Source organism: Hypanus sabinus, chromosome 9, assembly GCF_030144855.1.
Source record: "Hypanus sabinus isolate sHypSab1 chromosome 9, sHypSab1.hap1, whole genome shotgun sequence".
In the NCBI taxonomy this organism is placed as follows: domain Eukaryota; kingdom Metazoa; phylum Chordata; class Chondrichthyes; order Myliobatiformes; family Dasyatidae; genus Hypanus; species Hypanus sabinus.
The window spans coordinates 49,142,642-49,155,401 of NC_082714.1; the positions used below are offsets into that span (position 1 = coordinate 49,142,642).

The window sequence follows — 12,760 nt, forward strand, 5'->3', positions numbered from 1 at the left end:
TACAGATGATCTGACAGTCAACAATTACATGCTTGTAATATATTGTGATGCTGCAGTGAAAAAAACTAACTTTTATAGCATTTATACCCTAGGTAAAAATAGAAATGAACTTGAAGTTGAACATGAGATAGAGGAAGTGGTATTATGTAGAAAGGTGTAACATAAATAGGATTATGGTACCAGGTGATTTCAGTTTCCCTAACATTAACTGGGATTGCCTTAGAGAAAAGGTTCAAGGGAGGGTGAAATTTTTGAAGTGCATCCAAGAGAGCTTTTTGACACTACATATCTAGGCCAAGAAAGGAGGAAGCATTGCTGGACATTATTTTGGAGTTGATCAAGTTTTAAATTTTTTTTTATTGAGATACAGTGCAGAATAGACCCTTTTAGTCCTTCGAGCCACACTGCCCAACAATCTCCCATTTAATCCTAGCCCTATCACGGGACAATTTACAATAACCAATCAACCTATCAACCAGTATGTCTTTGGACTGTGGGAAGAAACTGGAGCACCCAGAGGAAACCCATGCAGTCCCGGGGAGAAAGCACAAACTCCTTACAGGCAGCAGCAGCTGGAATTGAACCCAGGTTGCTGGTACTGTAAAGTGTTGTGCTAACCACTACGCTACCATGCTGCCATTGCAGGGATTGTTAGTGGTGAAAAATTTTTGGAGATAGTAACCAGAATTCAGTATATTACATACTGTTTTGACAAATGATAAGGATCAACCAGGAGCAAAGATCTAGGATTCAGAGGGGACCAATTACATTAAAATTAGACAGGGCCTGGAGAAGGTAGACAGGAAAAGCAACTAGTTGCAGTTAGTTCTACATCTGCACAGTGGGAAGTAACAAGAGTTCAAGTTCAACACGTTCCTGCAGGGTATAGAGAGACTAGAAAAGCTAGGTCTGTTTTTTCTGAAGCAGAGGCTAGTGCTATTTTCCCTAGATTGGAGGAGGGTTAGAGGTACATAGGAGGTCAGGATTAGCTGAACTTTCCAATGCACTGCCCCCTCTCTCCTTCCGCTAGTCTTCCCATTTTATTTCCTTACTCAGAACCCACCCCATTATCCCCTATTATCCATTTTGGTTCCAACTGCTTACTACTCACAGCCTTCACCCATAATATCCCCTCTCGCACCTGGTCCCATCTGCCCCTCATCTCTCCCTTAATGGTTCCTATTATCACCTTCATTACTTATCATATTCCAGCCCTCGTTGCCTTTGTGCCCTCATGTATCACCTTCCAGCCTCCGTCCCCTCTCAACCTCAGCAATCTCACAGAAAAGAAAGCTGAGGTACCCATGAGTTAAGCAACTACTTCTCGCAACATATCAGCCACATAGTATAAGTAAGTAAAGATCTCTGTGCATATAATTTTGAAAAGTCTTATCTGGCTGTTAGCACCTTGCATTACTGGATAACTCAACTATAAATATGAATTATATATAACCCAATCTTTAACAAACCTGGTGTACACATGGAAACCTACAGAGAAGCCCATTCAATGCTTTTCTTGCTGGAATATATGGTTCCCATTTTTCCCATAATACACTATAATACACATAGAAGTGTAACTGTAAGGACACAAAGCAGTGCAACCTTCTTTTTAGCTACAAAGGGAGGGATCACATACAGAATCATGTGCCCAAGCAGTGGCATTCGTGGTCCTTTCAATGATGTCACATAAAATTCAGGACATCCTTGAGAAGTGCTACTGAACCAACATGATCTCCTCTGAAAGCTGAACTTTCAGTGGGATCTACTGCTACAAACCGGGGGACTGAAACAGCCAGCCCATGTCAGCCTGGTCGCAGAAACCCAGGACTAGGCCTGTTCGCAAGCACAATCAGATATCTATCAATGAAGACAGGCAAGAAATGAAGCCAAGTTATTCTATCCCTTGATCCCCACTCTCCATACCCAAGCAAAGTTGAAAGCCAAAGTACAATGTGCGCAGATATTATAGAAGAATAAATATTTGTCCTTCCTTATGACAGACTATTCAACTGTGCTTCCTTATAGCCAGTGTCTACATAGGCATCCTTCCACTCATGCCTGCTTTCCCTGTTAAACTCCTACTACTTCTTCACTAAGTAGGGGCCCTTCAGTGTGCAATCGGTCACTTCAGGCTACAACTACAGTGCCAATAGTCTCCATGATTGAACATGTCACATGCACAGACACTGGAAATGAATTATAAATTTAAGCTGTTGGCACTCCAGAGTTCAGATCTCATCTAACAGTTGCTTTGGCTCTTCTATTCAATTGTACCGCACTTAAAGAACAAGTGCAACTTGATTGAATTTCTAAGCTATGGTGTTACATGGGTGTGAGTAATTGAAATTCTAACCTATTGTCTGTGAATGCTTAATATTTCTTATAACATTATCTGCTGCATTATCGCCTTTGATGATGAATTTCATATAGGATTACACACAAGAATCGAAACAAACACAGGGAAAGGCAAGGCTCAAGAAAAATACCACATGACTTGGAACAATTGTCTACACAAGGTCAGCATGTAGGCTTGTCATTAGATTGATACCAGACCTCTTTCAGCATGAATACAGTTCCCTTTTCAACAGTCATTCTGAAACCTCATTGAAATCCTCTGCTCATCGTACAAGTGCAAGGTTCCTTGCCCACTGCACTGATTATATTGTTATTTATTAGTAAGATTGTTTGCCTGGGACAGAAAGTAAATTTTATTCAATTTGGTAATATGGTAAAATACACACCTATTACTTTTCCATGTTCAGATTATACCAACATGGCAGGAACATCACGGGCACTGAGCCACAATGTTGCAACAAATACCTTAGTGAACATGTTACCATCAAAGGAGAAAAATAAGATCCATTGAGATTTGCTGACATTTCGAAGTACTATGATATTTATTACTCCTGCAGGGAATCCACTCTACAAAGAAATCTGCTTTCTACCTCTCTTCAAAGCTAGGTTAGATGGATTTAAATAAGGAAGTTTTTTTTATATATACACTAATTTGGCAGGCAGCTCTTATATCAAGAATACAGAGCTATGTGTTAGAATCAAATACATGATATTATTCATCCACCAGTTCTCTTGTTAGGCTTAACATTCTAACATCTTTGTTCCAAAGCTTTTGTGGAACTTTGACTTTAACTTGTAGTATTGTGTAAACTTTATCATAACCAGAGCAAAGCTATGCAAATATTTAACAAATATTCAATCTGTCACTTATTCCAAGAGTCCTATAAAAACCACATTATAAAATTCCCATGGAGTCTGTTTGTATTGTGTAAGTGTGGATAAATAGATGAAAACTCATCTTAAACAGGAAAATGGGTTACAGAAAATATTCATACTTAAGCAATGAACAGTGTCACAAATGTAGGGGGTGGTTATGGGAATAAGGAGTCAAATAGCAAGAATTAAATGGAAAAGCTCAAAGAAATGTATACTTCTAAAATGTATATTTCAAAGATAATTAGGGAAATAAAGCTGAGAAGAAATTGGCTAGAGTCATGTTTCCATGTTTCGTAACACAGTATGGTAAGAGGATCGTGTCTGTCCTATCCGCAGCACTTCTCTGTTATCCCCTTCAGTCCAAGGTGCTGAGATAAATCAGCTTTAAGCTTTATGATGAACTCATCAAGGTGTACAGATGTGGTGGTTCTGTATTAGCCCTGCTCATACAACCTGGAATATTTAGCAGACAAGAAATGTCCATATTATCTGCTGAGGGAGTTTCCCATTGTCATCTTGGTAGCGGAGCACATTCCACCTCTGACTAGTATCAGGCAGGCACGGGATGAGCTGAGCACTATGACCAGCACGCCTTTGGATGCCTTTCCTATCACCGTGGAGGATTTCAACCGGACCAGCTTGAAGAAGTCTCTGGATAACTAGCACCAAAATATCACCTGCAGAACCAAAGGAGTCTACACACTGGACCAATATTATATATCCATTCAGAATACTTACCATGCCCACACTTTGGAAGGGCTGATTACCTGACTGTTCTTCTACTCCTGGGCGGAAACTAAAGACCACAGCACAAGTGCTGAAAACCAAAAAGCCATAGGTCAAGGTATGGTCAATGGAGGTAGAGAAGTACTTACAGGACTGCTTTGAGCTGGTGGACTGGACAATATTCAGGGATTCATCTCGAATCTGAATGAATAAGCCACAACTTCATCAAGACCTGTGTGGATGAGTGTGTGCCTATGTAAACATACCCAAACCAAAAGTCATGGATGAACCAGGAGATTAGTAGCCTGCTAGGGCTCAATCTGTGGCATTCCAGACAGGTAATCCAGACCTATACAAGACATCCAGGTATGACCTACATAAAGCTATTTTAAGAGCAAGAAAACAAGTCCCATTGAAGTTACAGATGGAATTGGATGCACAGCAGCTCTGACAGGGTTTGCAGGCCAATACTCCCTACAAGGTGAAACCTAACATCATGAATGGCAGTGATGCTTCATTCCCAGACCTTTTACTCATGCTTCAAAAGAAAGAATAAAGCTGCACCTATGTGAATCTCTGCAGCATCTATCGGAAACATGCTCTCCCCATCTACTCCATCTGTGTCTTTCAGTATTCGATAGGTTTCAATAAGAACCGCGCCGCCCCCCCCCCCCCCCATTCTTCTAAACTCATGTGTATTCAAACTCTCATCATATCCTAACCCTTTCAATCCTGGGGTCATTCTCATGACCCTCCTCTGGACCCTCTCAAATGCCAGCACACATTTTCTTAGATAAGGGTCCCAAAACTGCACACGATACTCCAAATGTGATCAGACCAATGCCTTATAAAGTTTCAGCATTACGTCCTTGCTTTTATATTCTAGTCCTTTCAAAATGAACATTAACATTACATTTGCCTTCCTTGCCCCAAGTCATTTTGCACCTCTGATTTCTCTAGAACCTGACTAAGAACGAAGTACAGACTAAAAACGGTTAGTGAGGACCAGACAACAGGCTTGCACAGAAATAAAACTTGAAAACGTATTCCAAACATGAAAAAGGAAGTAGAAAGTAAAACAAAAAAGATCAGTAATAGCATTAATGATAGAAGAGGTTTACCTGATTTAGAGGGGATGTACTATCATGAGAGGCTGGATAACTTGGGTTGTTTTCTCTGGAGTGGCGGAGGCTGAGGGAAGATCTGATAGAGGATTATAAGATTATGAGAGATACAGAGTATCTTTTTCCCATGGTAGAAATGTCAAATACCAGAGGGCATGCATTGAAGGTGAGAGGGGGGGGGTAGGCTCTAAGGGGACGTGAGAAATCTGCTGCCTGGTATGATAGCAGAGGCAAATACATTAGAGGCTTTTAAGAGGTGGTTAGATAAACAAGTGAATTTGAGGAAGTTGAAGAGATACGGAGATTGTGTAGGTAGGAGGAATTAGTTTTTGGGGTTATTTTGATTTACTTTTTATCTGTCACAAAGGGTTCCTGTGCTGCATTGTTTCTGTTCTAAAGCATAAATACTTTACGTCCAGAGGTAAAATACAACTCAAGTAAAAAGGGTCAATAAACCACTCATCCCTCTCAATCATTCCCCTTCCCGGCACTTATCCCTGTAACCACACAGTGTTACATTTGCCCCCACACCTTCTCTCTCACCATTATTCAGGATCTTAAAGTGAGGCAGTATTTTACATGTGAATCCATTGGTGGTTGTTTAATGCATTTGGTGCTTTGGCGTAGCCCGCTCTACATCGGTGAGACCCACGGCCATTCCAGGATCACTTTGTCAAGCACCTTTATCTATATGCCATCTGCCCATACCAGCCAGGATCTCCCCCGTGGCTTGCAGACGATCCATATTGCTCCTTTCCTTGCATGCTCATGTTCCTGTCCACTTGCCTCGATGACGTCTGCTTCCACCATTCCAAGCACCTATCACCCACCTGCACAAGGATATAATAAATACACAGGTTTAAGATGAGAGGGGAGAGATTGGTGTGTGTATGGAATGAGCTAAGAGAGGAAGAGGTTGTGGCAGGTACCTTAACAACATTTAAAAAGCGCTTAGACAGGTACACGGATAGGAAAGGTATCTGTCAGATGCAGGCCAATGGGACAAGCTTAGGTGGGCATCATGGTTGGCATGGACCAGTTGGTCCTAAGGCTCTGTTTCTGTTCCGTATTACTTTGTGACTTTCTGACTTTCCCACTTCCAATTTAAAGCTGTGCCTTCTAATATTTGACAGATCTTCTCCTGGAGAAAGATAGCGACTATCTACCCTGTCTATGTCTTTCACAAATATCTATCAGAGCACCTTCAATGCTCCAAAGAAACCAGTCCAAGTTTATCCAATATTTGCTCCCTGCAGTGGACCCAAATACTGATTTTCTCATTGAAGGTGAAGTTCAGGAATAGAATATTGATACTGGGCAACTGTGCTGTTAAATTCAATAAGTGCTCCACACTTCCACATTCCATGTGCCCCTACCATGTTGTAAATAGTGGGATCAATGTACCCTTGAAACAGCAAGAGAGCAAGCCATATTGGGCATGATGATGAGTAATTCAGATGATTAAGGAAGAAAACATCTAGCATACTTAATTTTGACTGGATTTGAGAAAGTCGCAAAGATACAGTATATCCTCAGTTTTGATGAGATGAGGCAGACGTTGTAACAGTTGACTATGCAAAATAATTGTTGTATGATCAATTGGAACTATTCTTACAATTTACTGGCCTGTTACACCATTTGCTCTTAGGCCTCCATCTCTAGCAGTGTTCAGGGCTTCCATCATCGTCTCAATAGTTTTCACTACTGTCAGTCATGCAAGTCCCAAGTGGCGACTCAGGAATACCATCACACTCAGATGCAGAAGGATTCTTCATTGCTGTTCCTGTAACAACTTTGCTTTACCAGTCAGGGTTGATAGCCCTGAGCTGAACTCCCAAACCTGGTGGAGCAGTGGGCCTCTCTTAATCTGTCCTCTACCCTTTGACCTGTTTGGCATGGGTGACCCTGCCAAAAGCCAAAACATAATGCCCCGACTCCAGCCAACATAGCTCTCTGGGTCATTGAGGCACGTAAGCCTCCAAACCATAACGAGGTTGTGGTCCTCTTGGAAGTGTTCGTACAAGTGTGCAATGAAATACAAGACCACACTCTCCTACAGAATAAAAATAAATGTGTGTAATTAAAGAACAGGGGAAAGGAGGGACATTATGAAATTAAAAGAAAAGGTTAATGCCAAGAGTAGTTAAAATCTTCCGGGGGAAAATAATCAGAGTTCAGATTGAATGTTGAGGACTGGATAATTGTAATTGAAACGTTCCAGCTTAAAAAAATTAACCATCAAGAAAACAACTGGCCTCATAGTCTGATATTTCATATTTGATGATTGATAACTTAATGTTGTCCATATGGATTTCAGTCAGGCATTTGACAAGGTCCCTCATGGTAGGATGATCTAGAGGATTAAGATGCATGGTGATTAGCAGTTTGGATTAGAATTAGCTTGCCCATAGAAGACAGACTGTAGTGGTGGATAAATGGGAGATGGGGTTTAAAGTGAACAGATATGAGCTGGTGCACCCTTTGGGAAGTCAGATGTATGCTGTTAAAGAGTCATCTCCTAAAATAACTTGCATATAGTGCAAATTTGACCTGATGAATTAGCCTGTACCCATTCACAAAAAAAGTCCAGGGAAAATACTGCATTTAGTTTTTCATTTGTTTAGCGTACACTCAGTGTCCACTTTATTAGGTACACCCATCCATTAATGCTAATCAGCCAACTATGAGGCAGCAACTCAATTCATAAAAACATGGTCAAGGCGTTCACTTGTTTTTCAGACCAAACACCTGAATAGGGAAGAACTGTGATGTCAGTGACTTTGACTGTGAAATGATTGTTGGTGCCAGACAGGGTGGTTTGAGTACCTCAGAAACTGCTGATCTCCTGGGAGTTTCACACACAACAGCCTCAAGAGCTTTCAGAGAATGTTGCAAAAAACAACAAAAAAAAACCATCTGGTGCGGCGGTTCTGTGGGCAAAAGTGCCTTGTCAGGGAAGTCAGAGAAGAACGGCCAGACGGATTCAAACTAACAGGAAGGCAACAGTAACTCAAATGACCATTTGTTACAACAGTGGTGTTCAGAAGAGCATCTCTGAATGCACAACAGAGGATGGGCTACAGCAGGAGGAGATCATGAACATACACTCAGTGGCCATTTTATTCGGAATAGGAGGTATCTTAAAATGTGACATGTGACTGTAAGTGCCAAAGCAGATTGAAAGGAGGTTTACTGGAATTTTTTTTTTGGAACAGTATTGGATCACTTAACCTAATACTGTTAACTGGAACAGTATTAGTCATCTCTTTTTTAACATGTAATAACTGGAATTTAAGTATAAAAGAAATAATATAAAGATTTCTGATGGCATGAATTCAAAAATGTGTTAAGCAGTGGGAAAGAGAAGAACTGGCTTCAGGAGATAGACAGGTCGTGAAATGAGGAGACACAGCAGAAGAAATATAAGATGCAGAATGAAAAAGCCATTCATTTTATCAGGAAAAATGAGGAGAGAGAATCTAAACTAAACTATACAACTTGAAGGGTGGTGCAGGAACCAACGAGCCTGGTGGTGTGTTCACAGATCTCCAAAGCTAGCATGTTAAATTGAGAATACAATTTAAAGTCATCTCTAGACTCAGTAGTTGGCTGGGTTTTTTGTGGTCAGCAGAGAACAAGGGGGTTTCCTGCGTGGGAGCAAAAGTGAAAAGCAAAAAAGAACTGCAGAAGCTGGAAATCTGAAACATAAGTAGAAAATTCTGGAAATGCTCTGCAAGTCTGGCCACATTTGTGGGCAAAGCTGATATTATTCCATACAGAATAATGAATAATGATAGCTTGAGTAATAAGGAATATTCTTGGAAAGAAATCTCTAATTTACTGGCACATATGTAGGGAAGTGCCATGGATGAATATGTACTAATCTTTTATAAAATTTACACTTCACCTCACCTAGAGACACAGAGTCATAAAAAATACTACAGAGAAACAGGCCCTTTGGCCCATTTAGTCCATGCCAAACTATAATGTTTAGTTCTAGGCATTATGGGTCAGGAAGGACTGGACACCTAGAGGGAGTGCAGAGACCACTTCCTAGAGTGACACCAGAGATTAAAGACTTCAGTAATGTAGGGGCATTGGAGAAGAAGGCGCATTATCTGTAGAATGGAGAATGTTAAGAGGAGATTTAACAGTGGTATTTAAATTCAGTAATGGATTTGATAGCAGAAATCAGAAGAAACCAGTTTAAGATAATGAGCAGAAGAACTGAAGCAAATGTTTAAGAGCTTCAAGGACCTGATAATAAAAAAAAATGATTCTGGACACCCTCAGCAGTCAGAAACTGTTTATGGAAACAGAAAAAAAACACTGATGTTTCAGGTGGACAACCTTTAGTCAGAACTGGGAGAATTTGGAGACAAAAGCAGATTTAGGGTGACACAATGGTACAGCTGGTAAAACCACAGCCTCACATTCCTGGAGATACAGGTTGAATCCCAACTTTAGGTGCTGTCCATGAGTTGTGTATGTTCTCCCTGCAAGCGTGTGGACATTCTTTGGGTGCTTTGGCTTCTCTGCACACCTCAAAGAGATGCAAGTTGGTAAGTTAATTGGTCTGTGTGGAGTATCCGTGGTATATAGTTAAGTGGTACAATCATGTGTGTAGGGGGGATGGTTTGAAGGGAATGTGGGGAGCACAAAAAGTGGGATTAATGTAGGATGGACAGCACAAATTTGATGTGATGAAGAACATGTTTCCTTTCTATAATTCAGTTTTAAGTGCAGACGTGTCCTGTTTGTTGGCAAGGGAGACCTGTTTTCCCCCCTTTGTGACAGAGAAGGACAACAGAAGGGGCAGCATTTCCAGCATTAACCCCTTCTGTTTCATGTTTCCATCATCTGCACCTTATTGACTTTTAATCACAGATAACATTGTAATCAAAAATCGAGTTAAAATGAAAGGAGGGATTGTTATGATTATTCTTTCCTGATCCTGGATGCAGCATCTATTGGTCTATTAAAAATGGTCCTGAGCAAAGACTGAAGTGATTTGTGAACAATGCTCCCGATGGAGAAGGAGCAACTGCTCTGCATGCCTCACAAATGCAGAATATTCATATGGATCTATTAAATCCAAATGGTTTAGTTATGACTGATGTACTACATCAGATAAATTCTTTCAGATAGCTGCCCTGCTTCCCATCTGACCTATCTTACATAAATCATTATATTTTTCCTTCTGTTATTCAACACCATCACGTAAGTCTAGTAAAGCTTGTATTTCAATCTAGCTATTATAGTGATACATGTTGTTAGAGATTCAGCAGCTTGTACTGACAGAAACAAAAATGCATTCAACATAATAAACTATCCCAAGGAGATGTTCAGGAGGACAGGTAATCCAGAATTAACTGAGTCATCACCAAACCTTAGTGAATGGATAAAGTGAAGCTCAATCAAAGAGATTTGTTAGAAGGGGCACCTTAAAAGAAACGTAAAGAAGCCCAGAAGTTTAGGAGGGGATTTCTTGATCTCAAACCCTTGTAGCTGCACATGCACCTTCCCAAGGTTAAACGAGATGGTTAAAAGTCCAGACTCAGGGTGATGGGGAAAGTATGATGAGAAAGACGGACAAATCCATGGAGAGATTTGAAACTGTGATGCACCATCAATAACTCTCTCTGAGACGTGAAGTTGAGATATCGGCTTTTATTGACTGGAAGAAAGAACAAGCAGTAATTGACCACCACACTACATCCTGGAGAATGAGGGCCGGGCTCAGGCCTCAATTGCCTTTATACCGGGGTCTGTGGGAGGAGCCACAGGAGCAGTCAGCAGGGGGCATCTCCAGACAGGTATATGTAGTTCACCACAAACTGGTCCTTCATCTCATCAAGTTTGTGCTGATTATCCACCACTGTTTACACTAATCCTTTACTAGTTAGTTTACTAATTAATTTACACTAACGAATAGCTTGTAAAATTGAAGAACTGGTTAATCAAGAGGCACTGTCCGACATTTTGGAGGACCTCAGATCTTCAAAGGTTTAGACATGGGAAGTCACTTTGCAATGAATTGGAATAGTTATGTCCAAAAATAATAAAAGGTTTCAGCAGCAGACAAGATGATGAAGAAGAAGAATAGCCCTTAACTCTGCAGTGGAGTTATCGGGGCACCGTCATGATGGTGTTTCCGTAGCGAGCTATTCTTGTTTTTACGAGGCCGAGTTGCTAGCTTGACACTCAACCCAACTTGGATTTGAACTTGGGAACCTTCGCTCCGGAGTCTGGAACTGATATTATTGCACCACCAAGTGGGACAAGACAAAATGAAGCAGGGTGGAATTGGCTCACGTTGCTGAAGTCAGTGTAGGGAATCTTACTGAAGGCCAATGTTTAATTTGAAGTTCACCTTGGTAGCAAATGTGGCGCCAGTATTGTGAACGGAACTCAGAAAGCTGTAGGGAAAATAGATAAGTCAGTGATTATAGAACAGAGTGAGTAACAGGAGACTGAGGACTTCTATAGTTTTGAAGCATTCCAGAGTTCAATCAGTTGCTTGCCATTCCCTTTGTGCCTTAACTTTAGGACATTAATAGAGCTGCTACTGAAGCTCACCCTGGCAAAACTTGTTTCAACAAGTTTAAATAATCCTCGAGTATCTGGATTAACATTAAGGTGAGAAAAAAACATCTGATCAAAATTAAATTATTGCTTAAATCATTCTTGTTGTCCATTAAATACTATATTTCTCACTGACCTTGCTACCATCAGGCAGGAGGTACAGAAGCCAGAAGGCACACACTCAATGATTCAGCTTCTTCCTCTCTGCAGCCAAATTTCTGCATGGACACTGAACCCATGAACACTACCTCACAAATTTTTTTGTACTACTTACTTAACTATTTAATATACTGTACATACAATAAATCATGTTTTTTCTCTATTTTTATGTATTGCATTGTACTGCTGCTGCAGAAACAGCAAATTTACAACGTTTGCTGGTGATATTAAACCTGATTTGGATTCTGATACTGATTCTGACATAAGCCTAGATGCCACAGGTTGCATTGAGTACTTCAGCCGTCTTTCTTTAGAGTCCTGTGGACCTGGAGGAAGACCAGGGAGAACTTTCCCTTTGCCCTTCCGTGCATGAGCTAGCTTGCTGCAGTTCTGCCAGAAACAGGACGTTTTAGCCATTGCACCTTTTGTTCCCACTTGCAATGTTCTCCTTCTCACCGTATCACTGGGTCACCCACCTAGTTTAGACCACTGAAAGACCTGTACCTGTTCCAAGCAACATGATGTTTGTTGCTTCCAGCATGTAGAGTCTCCTACATCTCTGTATAACTGCTGTACTTCTGCTGATGCCTTATGTCTCAAGGAAGTGCCTTGATGGCTATGTCTTCCTCTTTCTTTGAATGTGCCCATCTGTTCAGCATATTACATTTTCTTTGTTTCTTTTGTTGCCATTATCTTTCACAATTGTGACATTGATAATTTAAGTTTGATAAGAAAGAGAAATTTGAAAAAAAATACACTAAGATCAAAATTTAAAATTTAGTTCCTGGGAGAGATAATATAATCTGTTATTAGAGACAGAGTAATTGAACCCCTGCATAGATCTGAACTGATCAGTGAAACCCCGCATGCATTTCCAACAGTTAAATATGCTTAATAAGTATACTTGTATTTGGATAACTAAAGAAGCAGGTAAG

General features: G+C 40.6%; 1 protein-coding gene across 2 annotated transcripts in view; it reads right to left on the bottom strand.

Annotated features, from left to right (window-relative positions):
- Positions 1-12,760, bottom strand: part of luc7l (LUC7-like (S. cerevisiae)) — a 120,805-nt gene that overhangs the window by 34,371 nt on the left and 73,674 nt on the right. The window contains exon 11 of one of the 2 annotated variants that reach the window (XR_009513981.1): positions 5,798-5,911. The exons of the other annotated variant lie outside the window; for it this stretch is intronic. The gene's annotated coding sequence lies outside the window, so the exon portion shown is untranslated. Of the gene's footprint in view, positions 1-5,797; positions 5,912-12,760 lie in introns of those variants that run through there. 2 annotated transcript variants of the gene reach the window in all.